Source organism: Elephas maximus, chromosome 27, assembly GCF_024166365.1.
Source record: "Elephas maximus indicus isolate mEleMax1 chromosome 27, mEleMax1 primary haplotype, whole genome shotgun sequence".
Taxonomy (NCBI): domain Eukaryota; kingdom Metazoa; phylum Chordata; class Mammalia; order Proboscidea; family Elephantidae; genus Elephas; species Elephas maximus.
Genome location: NC_064845.1, coordinates 26341246 through 26356755, shown reverse-complemented (window position 1 = coordinate 26356755; position 15510 = coordinate 26341246). Strand labels below are relative to the sequence as shown.

The window sequence follows — 15510 nt, the reverse complement described above, 5'->3', positions numbered from 1 at the left end:
AAGGCCAAGTCCTCATGAGGAAGGACACAAATACACTGCCAAAAATGTATACAGTTAATCTCTCTCCTACCCTTCCCCAAAGGGGTCTACAACCTTTTATGAGAGTGACTTTTCACTGGACAAAAGAAAATAATCAGACTTTTTGGGGGGTTACTGGATCCTAGCTCTGAGCTGACACAAATGCCAGGAGACCCAAAACAGCACTGTAGTCCACCAGTCAGAGTGGGACACACACAGAGGTTAGGTTATTAATGGAGTCTTGGCTCATGTTTGTTTCATAGTAGGTCCAATGGGTCCCCAAATCCCCTCGTAGTGACTTTTTCCAGTTCCAGAATACATTATTGGAATAGATATACTCAATAACCGGCAGAAACCCCACACTGAATCCCTAACAAATGGAGAAAGAGTCATTTTGGTAGGAAAAGCCAAGTGGAAGCCATTAGAACTACCCCTACCTAGGAAAACAGTAAACCAAAAGCAATACTGCATTCCTGGAGAAATTGCAGACCTTACTGCCACCAGCAAGGACTTGAAGGATATAGGGGTGGTGCATCCCACCACATCCCCCATTCACCTCGTCTATTTCACCTGTGAAAAAATCAGATGGACCTTGGAGAACAGTAGATTATCAAAAACCTAACCAGATTGTGACTCCAATTGCAGATGCTGTTCCAGATGTAGTTTCATTGCTTGAGCAAATTAATACATGTCCTGGTAACTCGTGTGCAGCTGCTGAACTGGCTAATGCCTTTTTCTCCATGCCTGTTTGGAAGGACCATCAGAAGTCTGCCTTCAGCTGGCAAGGCCAGCAATACACCTCCACTTGCCTACCTCAGCGCTCCATGAGCTCTCCAGCCCTATGTCATAATTTAGTCAGCAGGGACCTCGATCGTCCTTCCCTTCTATATGATGTCACACTGGCCCGCTACATTGATGATATTATGCTGATTGAATCTAGTAAGGAAGACGTATCAATGACTCTGGACTTATTGGTAAAGCATTTGCCCGCTCCCAAAGAGTGGGAAATTAATCCCACAAAAATTCAGGCACCTTCCACCTCAGTAATATTTTTAGGGGTCCAGTGGTATGGGGCATGTCGAGATATTCCGTCTAAAGTGAAGGACAAGTTATTTATTGCACCTGGCTGTTCCCACAACGAAAAAGGAGGCACAACACCTAGGAGGCCTCTTTGGATTTTGGAGGCAACATGTTCTTCATTTAGGTTTGCTACTCTAGCCTATTTATCAAGTGACTCTAAAAGCTGCTAGTTTTGAGTGGGGCCGAGAACAAGAGAAGCCACTCTCCCACTCTGCTGATTCAATGGTGCTTGAAGTGTCAATGGCAGATAGCGATGCTGTCAGGAATCCTTGGCAGACCCCTACTGGTGAATTGCAACACAGACCCTTAGGATTTTGGAGCAAAGCCTTGCTATCCTCTGCAGATAACTACTCTCCTTTTGAGAATAGCTTTTGGCTTGTTCTGGGGCCTTAGCAGAGACTGAATGGTTAACCACAGGCCACCAAGTCACCATGTGGCCTGAGCTGCCCATCATGAACTGGATGCTGTCTGACCCACAGAGTATGCACAGGAGCACTCCATCATTAAATGGAAGTGGTGAATACAAGATTGGGCCTGAGCAGGACCTGAAGGCACAAGCTGCATGAGGAAATGTCCCAAATGCCCTTGGCCTCCACTCCTGTCACACTACCTTCCATCTCCCAGTATGCACCTATGGCCTCATGGGGAGTTCCTTACGATCGGTTGACTAGAGAAGAGAAAACTTGTGCCTGGTTTACAGATGGCTCTGTGCAATATTCAGCCACCACTCAAAAATGGACAGCGGCGGCACTACACCCCTTTTTGGGACCTCCCTGAAGGACAGTGTGAAGGAAAATCCTCCCAAAAGGAAGAAATTCTAGCAGTGCACCTGGTGTTCACTTTGTCTGGAAGGAGAAATGTCCAGATGTGCAATTGTATACTGATTCAAGGGTTGTGGTCAATGGTTTGGCTGGATGGTCAGGTTCTTGGAAGGAATATGATTGGAAAATTGCAGCCCAGGATTTATGGGGAAGAGATATGGGGACAGACCTCTCTGAATGAGCCAAAGAAGTAAATATATATGTGCCCCTTGTGAATGCTGACCAAAGCATGACCTCAGCAGAGGGTGATTTTAGCAATCAAGTGGATAGGATGATGCGTTCTGTGAAAACCAGTCATTCTCTTTCCCCAGCCAGTCACATCATTGCTCAATGAGCTCATGAAAAAAGTGGCCATGGTGGCAGAGATGGAGGTTATGCATGGGTCCAGCAACATGGACTTCCACTCACCAAGGCAGACTTGGCAGCAGCCACTGCTAAGTGCCCAATCTGCCAGCAGCAGAGGTCAACACTGGGTCCTTAATATGGCACCATACCTCAAGGTCCTTAGCAAGCAACCTGGTGGCAAGTTGACTACATTGGACCACTTCCATCATGGAAAGGGCAGCATTTGTTCTTACTGGAATAGATACTTACTCTGATATGGATTTGTCTTCCCTGAGCAATGTTGCCAAAACCACCATCTGTGGGCTTACAGAATGCCTTATTCACCATCATTGTTATCCCACACAGCATTGCCTCTGATCAAGAGACTCACTTCACAGCAAATAAAGTATGGCAGTGGGCCCATGTTCATAGAATTCACTGGTCTTACCATGTTCCTCATCATCCTGAAGCAGCTGGCTTGATAGGATGATGGAATGGACTCCTAAAGACACCACTATGCACCAGCTAGGAGACAATACCTTGCAGAGTTGGGGTAGTGTTCTCCAGGAGGCTGTATATGCTTTAAACTAGCATCCAATATATGGTGCTGTTTCTTCCGTAACCAGGATTCATGGGTCCAAAAATCAAGAAGTGGAAATGGGAGTGGCACCACTCACTATTACCCCTAGTGACCCACTCACAAGATTTTCACTTCCTGTCCCCATGATCTTATGCTCTTCAGTCTGGAGGTCTTAGTTCCAAAGGGAGGAATGCGCCCACCTGGAGACACATCACTGATTCCATTGAACTGGAAGCAAAGAATGCCACCTAGCAACTGGATCAACAGGCAAAGAAGGGAGTTACAATACTGGCTGGTGTGATTGATCCTGATTACCAAGAGGAAATCAGATTGATATTACATAATGGGGATAAAGAGGAGTATGCCTGGAACGCAGGAGATCCCTTAGGGCATCTCTTAGTACTAGCATGTCCTGTGATTAAAGTCAATGGAAAACTATAGTAACTCAATTCTGACAGGGCTACTAATGGCCCAGAACCTTCAGGAATGAAGATTTGGGTCATGCCACCAGGCAAAAAACCATGATCTGGTGAGGTGCTTGCTGAGGGCAAAGGGAATATGGAATGGGTGTTGGAAGAAGGTAGTTCTAAATACCACTTACATCCACGTGACCAGTTGCAGAAACGAGGACTGTAATTGTTATGAGTATTTCTGCTTTGTATGTGTGCGTCAAATATTTTTGCTTTTTTCTTACAAAATATAAGATGTAAATGGGGCTAGTGCATTTTCAATTAATCACGCGTTAGTTACATCATGTTAAGACTAAGTATGACTTTGTAATTGTCTTTATTTAGAGATTATGTATGGTTTGGGGAGATGTGTACAGGTGCTAAGTTGACAAGCGGTGGACTCTGATGGTTAATATTCTGTGTCAACACAATGGAGTATTACATAATGATAAAGAACAATGATGTATCTGTGAATCATCTCATAACATAAATGAATCTGGAGGGCATTATGCTGAGTGAAATACGTCAACCACAAAACGACAAATATTGTATGAAACCACTACTGTAAAAACTCATAAAAAGGTTTGCACACAAAAAGAAACAATCTTTGATTGTTACAAGGGGTGGGGGAAGCGTGGAAATGGAAAAACACTAAATAGACAACAGATAAGTGGTAACTTTGGTGAAGCTAAGAGAGTACACAATACTGGGAAGCCAGAACAGCTTGTACAAGACAAGGTCATGGAAGCTCCATAGATACATCCAAACTACCTGAGGGACTGAATTGCTGGGCTGAAGGCTGTGGGGACCATGAACTCAGGGAACAGCTGATCTACCACAGCTGAGGTGGTCAGTGTGCTCCATCCATATTTCCTGGGACCACAATATCATTTTTAAAATTTTATATTGTTGAGAATATGTACAGCAAAACATACACCAATTCATCACAATTCAGTAATATTGATTATGTTCTTTGAGTTGTGTAACTATTCTCACTCTCTGTTTCTGAGTTGTCCCTCCCATATTAACATAAACTCACTGCCCCCTGAAGTTCCTATCTAATCTTTTGAGTTGCTGTTGTTACTTTGATCCCATATAGTCCTTCAAAGAGCACAATGCTCAAAGCAGACATTTTTACTACTTAAGCTAGGCTATTGTTTACCCTTAGGAAGACTTCAGGAGATTTTTTTTGGTTTAAGGTTTAAAGATTATTTCAGAGCATTAGTTTCAGGGATTCATTCAGCCTCCATGGTTCCAGAAAGTCTGGATTCCATGAGAATTTTAACTTCTTTTCTACATTTACCCTGTTTTGATCAGGATTCTAGGCTCTTTGCTCAAAATGTTTGGTCGTAGTAGCTGGGCACCATCCAGTTCTTACAGTCTCATGGCAACCGAAAAAAAAAAAACAAAAAACCCTGTTGCCCTCAAGTCTATTTTAACTCATAGCAACCCTGTAGGACAGAGTAGAACTGCCTCATACGGTTTCCAAGGAGTGGCTGGTAGATTTCAACTGCCAACCTTTTTGGTTAGCAGCTGAGCTCTTAACCACTGCCCCACCAGTTATTCATAGAGGAAATTAGAAACACATTCCATATTCTCCTCCTGTTCCTTACTCTTCTTCTTCCACTGTTGCTCCAGGCCCATAGAGACCAACTGTGGTGCCTTGGATGGCCACTTGTAAGCTTTTAAGAACCCAGGCACTATGCAAGGAACCAGGAGGTAGAACAGAAGCACTGAACATATTAGGCCAATTAACTGGGATGTCGTGTGAAACTGTGACTCATGATGACCCAATGTGTGCAGAGTAAAACTGTTCTCCACAGGGTTTTCAAGGCTGTGACCTTTCTGAAGCAGATCACCAGGCCTATCATTTGAGGCATCTCTAAGTGGGTTAGAACTGCCAGTCTTTCGGCTAGTAGTCAAGCACTTAACCATCTGCATCACCCAGGGGCCCTTGAGACATCATACCTAGTACTGTTTTGAATGACCTCAGGAGATGGTGATTTTTACCTCTTTGGGTAATCTCTCTGGCATTAACCAGGATATTTTTTTTTCTTTAGTCTTTAAGGGCATACAACCCATCATACATTGGGCCACCTCACAGGAAACTGATCAGTAGAACAGGAGACATTCAATGAGAGTTTTCTTTCCTGGTGCCTCAGGAGAACTAGAAAGAGTGACACACTTTCCTTAATGTTGATGTATTTATTGAGGAGGAAAGAAATTATGTAACAGGGAAGTGTGGGGCACTGTTTGAGAACTTGGTCTTATCTGGCTAGTTAATGGAACATTCTTATGCCTCGTTGTTTAAGGATTTCTTTTTTATTTTCAGGAAGACAGGAGGAAAGGAAGACATCTCAGGATCCCATTTTGAGGGTCCTTTGGCACCACTGTCAGAAAATTTTCTCCAAGAGTCCTGGGCCAGACACCTGGATTTCCAGATGGGTTTTATAGTCAAGGAGATTTTAGAGAGGGGAGGTATTTCAGTTATGTAGAAAAGTTCAATTATCTAAAGAAGTTGTTTTTTTAAAATACGGCAAAGCTTTGTGATTTAAAACAACAGCAATTTTTTATTTTTCATGATTTTGTGGACTGACTAGTATCAACTGAGTGGTTTTGTTCCACATGGTATAGCTAAGTTCACTCATGGGCTACATTTAGCTGGAAGTCTGACTGGGACTAGGACATCCAAGATGGCCTCTCATCCTCTAGTTCCTCTCACCATTCGGTAATCTAGCTCACGTTTCTTCATATCATGGCATCTACCTTCCAAGAAGGACAAGCCCTGGTATGCGAGCACTTATCAAGCCTCTGCTGGCATCATTTTGCTAATGTCTCATTGGCCAAAGCAAGTCACACGATCAAGTCCAGAGTCAGTGTGGGAGGGGGCTACACAAGGGTGCAAACACCAGGAGGTTTTGTTCACTGGAGGCCACCACTATAACAATTTACCACAAGTGAGCAGGGCAATTTTGCACACTGGGTCTCCTCAGTTGTCAGTGCTTAGGTATGGATGCGTAACCTAAGATCTGGTCCTTGACTTTGCAGTTCCAGAAACTCTGTGTGATTAGAAGTTCATGCTTAGCCCCATGCTTTTATCTGAAATTGCCTCTCATCGTCACTCGAAGACGTGAATTTAGGCTCTCATAGTTTTATCTCAAGACTCTGTCGTCTCGACCACAGATGACTGAACCAGAGTGGACACCTGACCTATGACTCTGTTGGCTGAGCTGGCCCAATTGGACTTTCTCTTAAGAATTTGGAATGGGAATATTGAGAGACTAAAATCCAAACTGGTGAAGAGATTATAGAAAATTTCCTAGATAGTCTAAAATGAGTTCAGAAATATATCTAAACTCCTGAGACGACTAGAAAATGAGACTGCTAAACCATAGTTATTAAGAAATTGGCTGGTAAGCAAAAAGTTGGCAGATTGAATCCACCAGCTGCTCCTTGGAAACCCTGTAGGAAGCTCTACTTTGTCCTATAGGGTCGGTGTGAGTTGGAATCAACTTGACAGCAACGGGTATTCACTAGTGGATATATGTTTCTGCTTATCCTCTTATACTCCATGACAATATCTACCTGCAAGGGAGGCTGGGAAATGTCATCTCTAGTTGAGTAGCCAAGCACCTAACTAGTATAGAAGAAAGAGAAAATAGATCTTAATGAACACTTAGAAGACTCCACTTACACTTTGAAAAAAGTAGTTTAAAAACACATGAAGATTTTCATAGATAGCAAGATATTGTGAGTTGAAAACAACCTAGGCAGTGAGGCAAATTTGATGTTGGTCTGCATGAATGGCAATGTAGAATCTAGAAAGAGAAAAGTGATAGTCCTGTTTTGTCTGTGTTGTTTAGATGCCCTCTTCTTCCCCCTCATCCCCTCCCCACACAGCATAGTGTTCAATTCATGGTTATGTTTCAGGAGGGAGAGAGAAAAATGAGTATATTTAGAGGGAGTAAACAGGATGATGAAACCCTCAAAATCAGGTCATAAACACAGAACACAACAAAGAACCTCTGAGGGAGTAGGAAAGCAGTGGGATCCAGACCCCAAATTCTCATAAAAAGACCAGATTTAATGGTCTGACTGAGACTAGGACACCAGTGGTCATGGCCCCCAGACCTTCTGTTGGCCCTGGACAGGACTATTCCCAAAGCCAAATCTTCAGACAGGGATTGGACTGGACAATGGGTTGGAGAAGGATGCTTGTGAGGAGTGAGCTTCTTGGATCAGGTGGACACTTGAGACTATATTGGCATCTCCTGCCAGGAGGGGAGATGAGAGGGTAGAGGGAGTTCAAAGCTAACAAAATTAACACGAAAAGAGAGATTGGAGGGAGGGAGCGGGCTGTCTCATTAGGGAGAGAGCAACCGGGAGTATGTAGCAAGGTGTATACACGTTTTTGTGTGAGAGACTAACTTGATTTGTAAACTTTCACTTAAAGCACAATAAAAATTAAAAAAAAGAAAGGTCGGAGTCAGGACCAACATGGCTGACTAGGTAAGAGCTACTGCGGATCCCTCTTGCAACAAAGACTTGGAAAAACAAGTGAATCAATCACATACGTGACAATCTAGGAACCCTGACCATCAAACACAGATCTAAAGAGTTGACCTGAGTGACAACCCACACCCTGAAGCAGCGACTGCTTCTGGAACCCGTGTCCCGTGCCATAGCCTTGAGCCCTTGTGGTTCCCTGGTGCTGAGTGGTGGGGCTAATTGCAGCTTACTGAGACGGGGCAAGCACGGGACACAGCCCTAATCCCTAACCCCCTGGGGTAACCTCAGTAGAGACTCAGCCAGTGCAAGCAGGCTGCACACTGACACAGCTGAAAAGAGAACAAGCAACCACAGGGAAGCAGCAACTGTTTTTGGAGCCTGGAGCCAGCGTCCCAGTCAGAAAACCTTGGCGCCGGGCTTTGCATTAAGTGCAGAGGAGCTGAGCACAGCTTCCTGAGACAGTGCAAGCACAGGACGCAGCCCTAGCCCCCTGAAGTAACCTCGGGGGAAACCCAGTCAGCACACGCAGGCTGCACAGTGATGTGGCTTATAGGAGGATAAATCACTGGGAAGCAATGACTGGTTTTGGAGCCTGGAGTGCAGTGTCCCAGTCAGGAAACCTTGGCGCTGGGCTTTGGACCAGGAGCAGAGGAGCTGACCATGGCTTCTGAGGGGGCACAAGCACAGAACGAACGCAGGCCTGACCCTCGGGGGCAATCTTGACCCAGCCAGTACACACAGGCTACACGCCTCTCAGATAAAACAGTCACCACCAAGCAAGATAAGTAACTTTGTCTATATCGCTGGATGCTACTCTCTCCTATCTATCTGATCCCTACCCTCCCTGTCCCAAGCGGCTTCATTAACATTGGTATTTCCTCGGCCAGGGAGTGAAATGCTCCTGCTCGCCCAGGTTTTTTTTTCCTCTAACCCATTCTCCTGGCCTGAGAGAAGCAGCTACTAACAATCCAGGGAGGAAAAATCCTTTCCGGACTTCCCTATACTGGAATGAAAATACAGAACCAGCTCCAGCCAAGCATATAAGATCCACAGTCTTGGGCTTTCATCCCTATAGGGAACAAGGTGGCTATTATAATGCAAAGGCAATTCTGAAAGAGATCTGACTGTAATTGTTTTAGTAGAGCACTGGAAACACAAGTTTTCCAGGTCTGATATCTCACCTATCAAACAGAGCCCACACTGATCCACAGCAGGGAGCTGAGGGCTGAAGCTCCACCCAAACCACCTAGCCACCTGCCAAAGGGGTCTGAGGATACTGACGCCTGCCAATCTTTAGAGGTACAAGCATTGGATGCCTAAGGTACAGCTCCAGAGCCCACCCACCAAAGTGCTTTAGGAATAGAGATGCACCTACCTCACTGGCACTTGGGGGAAGGCTGTCAGCATCCTGCCCTCCTTGGAGTGCAAGCCCCTGCCGCTACTAGAATCTGGTGCACACAACTATCACCACCACTCCTCTAAGTTAATAGGTGACAGTCTACACCACACATTTCGTGACCGAAGATCAGAACACCTAAGCTGATTCTATTTAAGAATAGTGAATGGACTCTTAGGCTTATATATCTGGTAACAGACCAAACCAGCTAGTAATAGGACATAAGTGATTCAAAGGCTACAACAATCAAGACAGCACAATCTAGTAGCCCATCTGGGTATGCTGAAACAAAGAAAAACAAGCTAAGGCTCAGTAAGCAAATATAAAATAAATCATTACAATATCTTACAGATGGCTCAGAGACAGAAAGTCGATATCAAATCACATAAAGAAGCAGACCGTGATTGCTTCTACAAATCCCCAAATTAAAGAATCAAAATCTTTCCCAAACGAAGATATAATCCTGGAATTGCCAGATGCAGAATATAAAAAACTAATTTACAGAATGCTTCAAGATATCAGGGATGATCTCAGAAATGAAATAAGGCAATCTACAGAAAAAGCCAAGGAACACACTGATAAAGCAGTTGAAGAAATCAAAAACATTATTCAAGAACATAGTGGAAAAATCAATAAGCTGCAAGAATCCATAGAGACACAGCATTCTGAAATCCAAAAGATTAACAATAAAATTACAGAATTAGACAACTCAATAGGAAGTAAGAGGAGCAGAATCAAGGAATTGGAAGGCAGAGTCGGGAGTTGGAGGAGAAGGCAATTTACGCAAATATAGTTAAAGAAAAATTAGATAAAAGAATTAAAAAAAAATGAAGAAACCCTAAGAATCATGTGGGACTCTATCAAGAAGAATACCTTGCATGTGATTGAAGTTCCAGAACAGGGAGCGATAACAGAAAATACAGAGAGAATAGCTGAAGATCTGTTGGCAGAAAACTTACATGGCATCATGAAAGACGAAAGGATATCTATCCAAGATGCTCATCGAACCCCATTTAAGATTGATCCAAAAAAAAAAAAATCACCAGGGCATATTATCATCAAACTTGCGAAAACCAAAGATAAAGAGAAAATTTTAAAAGTAGTCAGGGATAAAAGAAAAGTCACTTACAAAGGAGAATCAATAAGAATAAGTTCAGACCACTTAGCAGAAACCATGCAGTCAAGAAGGCAATGGGATGACATATACAGAGCACTGAAGGAGAAAAACTGCCAGCCGAGGATCATATATCCAGCAAAACTCTCTGAAATATGAAGGTGAAATTAAAACATTTACAGATACACACAAGCTTAGAGAATTTGCAAAAACCAAACCAAAGCTACAAAAATTACTAAAGGAAATTCCTTGGTCAGAAAATCTATAATATCAGATACCAACATGACACAAGGTCACAGAACAGAACATCCTGATATCAAGTCAAATAGGGAAATCACAAAAATAAATGATTAATCTTAAAAAGAAAAAAATGCTCAAAACAGAAACCACTGAAGTCATTATGTAAAAGATTCCAATAACCAAAAAGAGGGACTAAACACAGGAGGCATAGACCTTCCATATGGAGAGGAAAAAAAGATGACATAGGATGATACAAGTTAGGTTTTTACTTAGAAAAATAGGGGTAAATATTAAGGTAACCACAAAGAGGTCTAACAATTCCATAACTCAAAATAAAAACCAAGAAAAACATAACGACTCAGCAAACATAAACTCAACTACTCTGAAAATGAGGAACACACAATTTACAAAGAAAAATGTCTCAGCACAAAAAAGTAAGTGGAAAAATGAAACTGGCAAAAACATACACAGAAAGGCATCAAAATGACAGCACTAAACTCATACTTATCTATAATTACACTGAATGTAAATGGAATAAATGCCCCAATAAAGACACAGAGAGTCTCAGACAGGATAAAGAAACATGATCTGTCTATATACTGCCTACAAGAGACACATCTTAGACTTAGAGACACAAACAAACTAAAACTCAAACGATGGAAAAAAATATATCAAGCAAACAACAAGCAAAAAAGAGCAGGAATGGCACTATAAATATCTGACAAAATAGACTTTAAAGTTAAATCCACCACAAAGGATAAAGAAGGACACTACATAATGACAAAAGGGACAATTGACCAGGAAGATATAACTATATTAAATGTGTATGCACCTAATGACAGGGCTGCAAGATACATAAAACAAACTTTAACAGAACTGAAAAGTGAGATAGACACCTCCACAATTATAGTAGGAGACTTCAACACACCACCTTCAGAGAAGGACAGGACCTCCAGTAAGAAGCTCAATAGAGACATGGAAGATCTAACTGCTACAATCAACCAACTTGAACTCATAGACTTATACAGAACACTCCACCCAATAGCTGCAAAGTACACTTCTTTTTCTAGTGCACATGGAACATTCTCTAGAATAGATCACATATTAGGTCATAAAACAAACCTTTGCAGAACCCAAAACATCCAAATATTACAAAGCATCTTCTCAGACCACAAGGCCATAAAAGTAGAAATCAACAGAAAAATCAGGGAAAAGAAATCAAATACTTGGAAACTGAACAATACCCTGCTCAGAAAAGACTGAGTTGCAGAAGACATTAAGGAGAGAATAAAGAAATTCATATAATGCAATGAGAATGAAAACACTTCCTATCAAAACCTCTGGGACACAGCAAAAGCAGTGCTCAGAGGTCAATTTATATCAATAAATGCACACATAAAGAAGAAAGAGCCAAAATCAGAGAACTGTCCCTACAACTTAAACAAACAAAAAGCAAGCAACAAAAGAACCCATCAGGCACCAGAAGAGAACAAATAATAAAAGTAGAGCTGAACTAAATGAATTACAGAACAGAAAAACAACTGAAAGAATTAACAAAGCCAAAAGCTGGTTCTTTGAAAAAATTAACAAAACTGATAAACCATTGGCCAGACTGAATAAAGAAATACAGGAAAGAAAACAAATAATCTGAATAAGAAATGAGATGGGGCATATCACAACAGACCCAACTGAAATTAAAAGGATTATATCAGATTATTAAGAAAAATTGTACTCTAACAAATTTGCAAACCTAGAAGAAATGAATGACTTCCTAGAAACACACTACGTACCTAAACTAACACAATCAGAAGTAGAACAACTAAATAGACCCATAACAAAAAGAGATTGAAACTGTAATCGAAAAACTCCGAACAACAACAACAAAAAAATCCCTGGCCCGGACGGCTTCACTGCAGAGTTCTACCAAACTTTCAGAGAAGAGTTAACACCACTACTACTAATGGTATTTCAGAGCATAGAAAAGGACGGAATACTACCTAACTCATTCTATGAAGCCACCATATCCCTGATACCAAAACCAGGTAAAGACACCACAAAAAAAGAAAATTACAGACCTATATCCCTCATGAAGATAGATGCAAAAATCCTCAACAAAATTCTAGCCAACACAATTCAACAACATATCAAAAAAATAATCCATCATGACCCAGTGGGATTTATACCAGGTATGTAAGGTTGGTTCAATATTAGGAAAACCATTAATGTAATCCACCATATAAATAAAACAAAAGACCACATGATTTTATCAATTGATGCAGAGAAGGCATTTGACAAATTCCAACACCCATTCATGATAAAAAATCTCCGCAAAATAAGAATTGAAGGAAAATTCCTCAATATAATTAAGGGCATTTATACAAAGCCAACAGCCAACATCACTTTAAATGGAGAGAGCCTGAAAGCATTTCCCTTGAGAACGAGAACCAGACAAGGATGCCCTTTATCACTGCTCTTATTCAACATTGTGCTGGAGGTCCTAGCCAGAGCAATTAGGCTAGACAAAGAAATAAAGGGCATCTGGATTGGCAAGGAAAAAGTAAAATTATCTCTACTTGCAGATGACATGATCTTATACACTGAAAACCCTAAGGAATCCTCCAGAAAACTACTGAAACTAAGAGAAGAGTTCGGCAGAATTTCAGGTTACAAGATAAACATACAAAAATCACTTGGATTCCTCTACATCAACAAAAAGAACATCGAAGAGGAAATCACCAAATCAGTACCATTCACACTAGCCCCCAAGAAGATAAAATACTTAGGAATAAATCTCACCAAAGGTGTAAGAGACCTATACAAGGAAAACTAGAAAGTACTAGTGCAAGAAACTAAAAGGGACCTACATAAGTGGAAAAACATACCTTGTTCATGGATAGGAAGATTCAACATAGTAAAAATGTCTCTTCTACCAAAACAGTTCTATAAATACAATGCACTTCCGATCCAAATTCCAATGACATTTCTTAATGTGATGGAGAAACAAAACACCAACTTCATATGGAAGGGAAAGAAGCCCCGGATAAGTAAAGCATTACTGAAAAAGAACAAGAAAGTGGGAGGCCTCACTCTACCTGATTTTAGAACGTGTTATACAGCCACAGTAGTCGAAATAGCCTGGTACTGGTACAAGAACAGGCACATAGACCAATGGGACAGAATTGAGAACCCAGATATAAATCCATCCACATATGAGCAGCTGATATTTGACAAAGGCCCAGTGTCACTTAATTGGGGAAAAGATAGTCTTTTTAACAAATGGTGCTGGCATAACTGGATGTCCATTTGCAAAAAAATGAAACAGGACCCATACCTCACGCCATGCACAAAAACTAACTCCAAGTGGATCAAAGACCTAAACATAAAGACTAAAACGATAAAGATCATAGAAGAAAAAATAGGGACAACCTTAGGAGCCCTAATACGAGGCATCAACAGAATACAAAACATTACTAAAAATGATAAAGGGAAACCAGATAACTGGGAGCTCCTAAAAATCAAACACCTATGCTCATCTAAAGACTTCACCAAAAGAGTAAAAAGACCACCTACAGATTGGGAAAAAATTTTCAGCTATGACATATCCGACCAGTGCCTGATCTCTAAAATCTATATGATTCTGCTAAAACTCAACCACAAAAAGGCAACCCAATTAAAAATTTGGAAAAGGATATGAGCACACACTTCACTAAAGAAGATATTCAGGCAGCTAACAGATACATGAGAAAATGCTCTTGATCATTATCCATTAGAGAAATGCAAATTAAAAGTACGATGAGATTCCATCTCACTCCAACAAGGCTGGCATTAATCCAAAAAACACAAAATAATAAATGTTGGAGTGGCTGTGGAGAGATCCGAACACCTATACACTGATGGTGGGAATGTAAAATGGTACAACCACTTTGGAAATCTATCTGGCGTTTCCTTAAAAAGTTAGAAATAGAACTACCATACAACCCGGAAATCCCACTCCTCAGAATATATCCTAGAGAAATAAGAGCCTTTACACAAACAGATATACGCACATCCATGTTTATTGCAGCACTGTTTACAATAGCAAAAACATGGAAGCAACCAAGGTGCCCATCAACAGATGAATGGATAAATAAATTATGGTATATTCACACAACGGAATGCTACGCATCGATAAAGAACAGTGAAGAATCTGTGAAACATTTCATAACGTGGAGGAACCTGGAAAGCATTCCGGCCCCAGTAACCCCAGAAGGCATTATGCTGGGTGAACGTAGTCAGTTGCAAAAGGACAAATATTGTATAAGACCACTATTAAAAGAACTTGAGAAATAGTCTAAACTGAGAAGAAAACATTCTTTTGTGGTTATGAGAGGGGGGAGGAAGGGAGGGTAGGTGAGGGGTATTCACTAATTAGATAGTAGATAAGAACTACTTTAGGCGAAGGGAAAGACAGCAGACAATACAGGGGAGGTCAGCACAATCGGACTAAACCAAAAGGAAAGAAGTTTCCTGAATAAACTGAATGCTTTGAAGGCCAGCGTAACAGAAGCAGGTGTCTGGGGACCATGGCTTCAGGGGACATCTAAGTCAACTGGCATAATAAAATCTATTAAGAAAACATTCTGCATCCCAATTTGAAGAGTGGCGTCTGGGGTCTTAAACACCAGCAAGCAGCTATCTAAGATGCATCCATTGGTCTCAACCCACCTGGATCAAAGGAGAATGAAGATTACCAAGGACATAAGGTGATTACGAGCCCAAAAGATAAAAACGGCCACATGAACCAGAGACTACATCATACTAAGACGAGAAGAACTAGATGGTACCCGGTACAACCGATGACTGCCCTGACAGGGAACACAACAGAGAACCCCTGAGGGAGCAGGAGAGCAGTGGGATGCAGACCCCAAATTCTCATAAGACCAGACTTAATGGTCTGACTGAGACTGCAAGGATCCTGGGGGTCATGGCTCCCAGACCTT

The 15510-nt window shown here is 41.6% G+C and overlaps 1 protein-coding gene and 1 long non-coding RNA gene across 7 annotated transcripts in view; one reads left to right on the top strand and one right to left on the bottom strand.

Annotated features, from left to right (window-relative positions):
- Window positions 1–15510, bottom strand: part of LOC126068361 (uncharacterized) — a 515560-nt gene that overhangs the window by 16265 nt on the left and 483785 nt on the right. The gene's annotated exons all lie outside the window — the stretch shown is intronic.
- The window catches only part of LOC126068310 (ral guanine nucleotide dissociation stimulator-like), a 1065244-nt gene that overhangs the window by 665272 nt on the left and 384462 nt on the right, over window positions 1–15510 (top strand). The window lies entirely within an intron of this gene.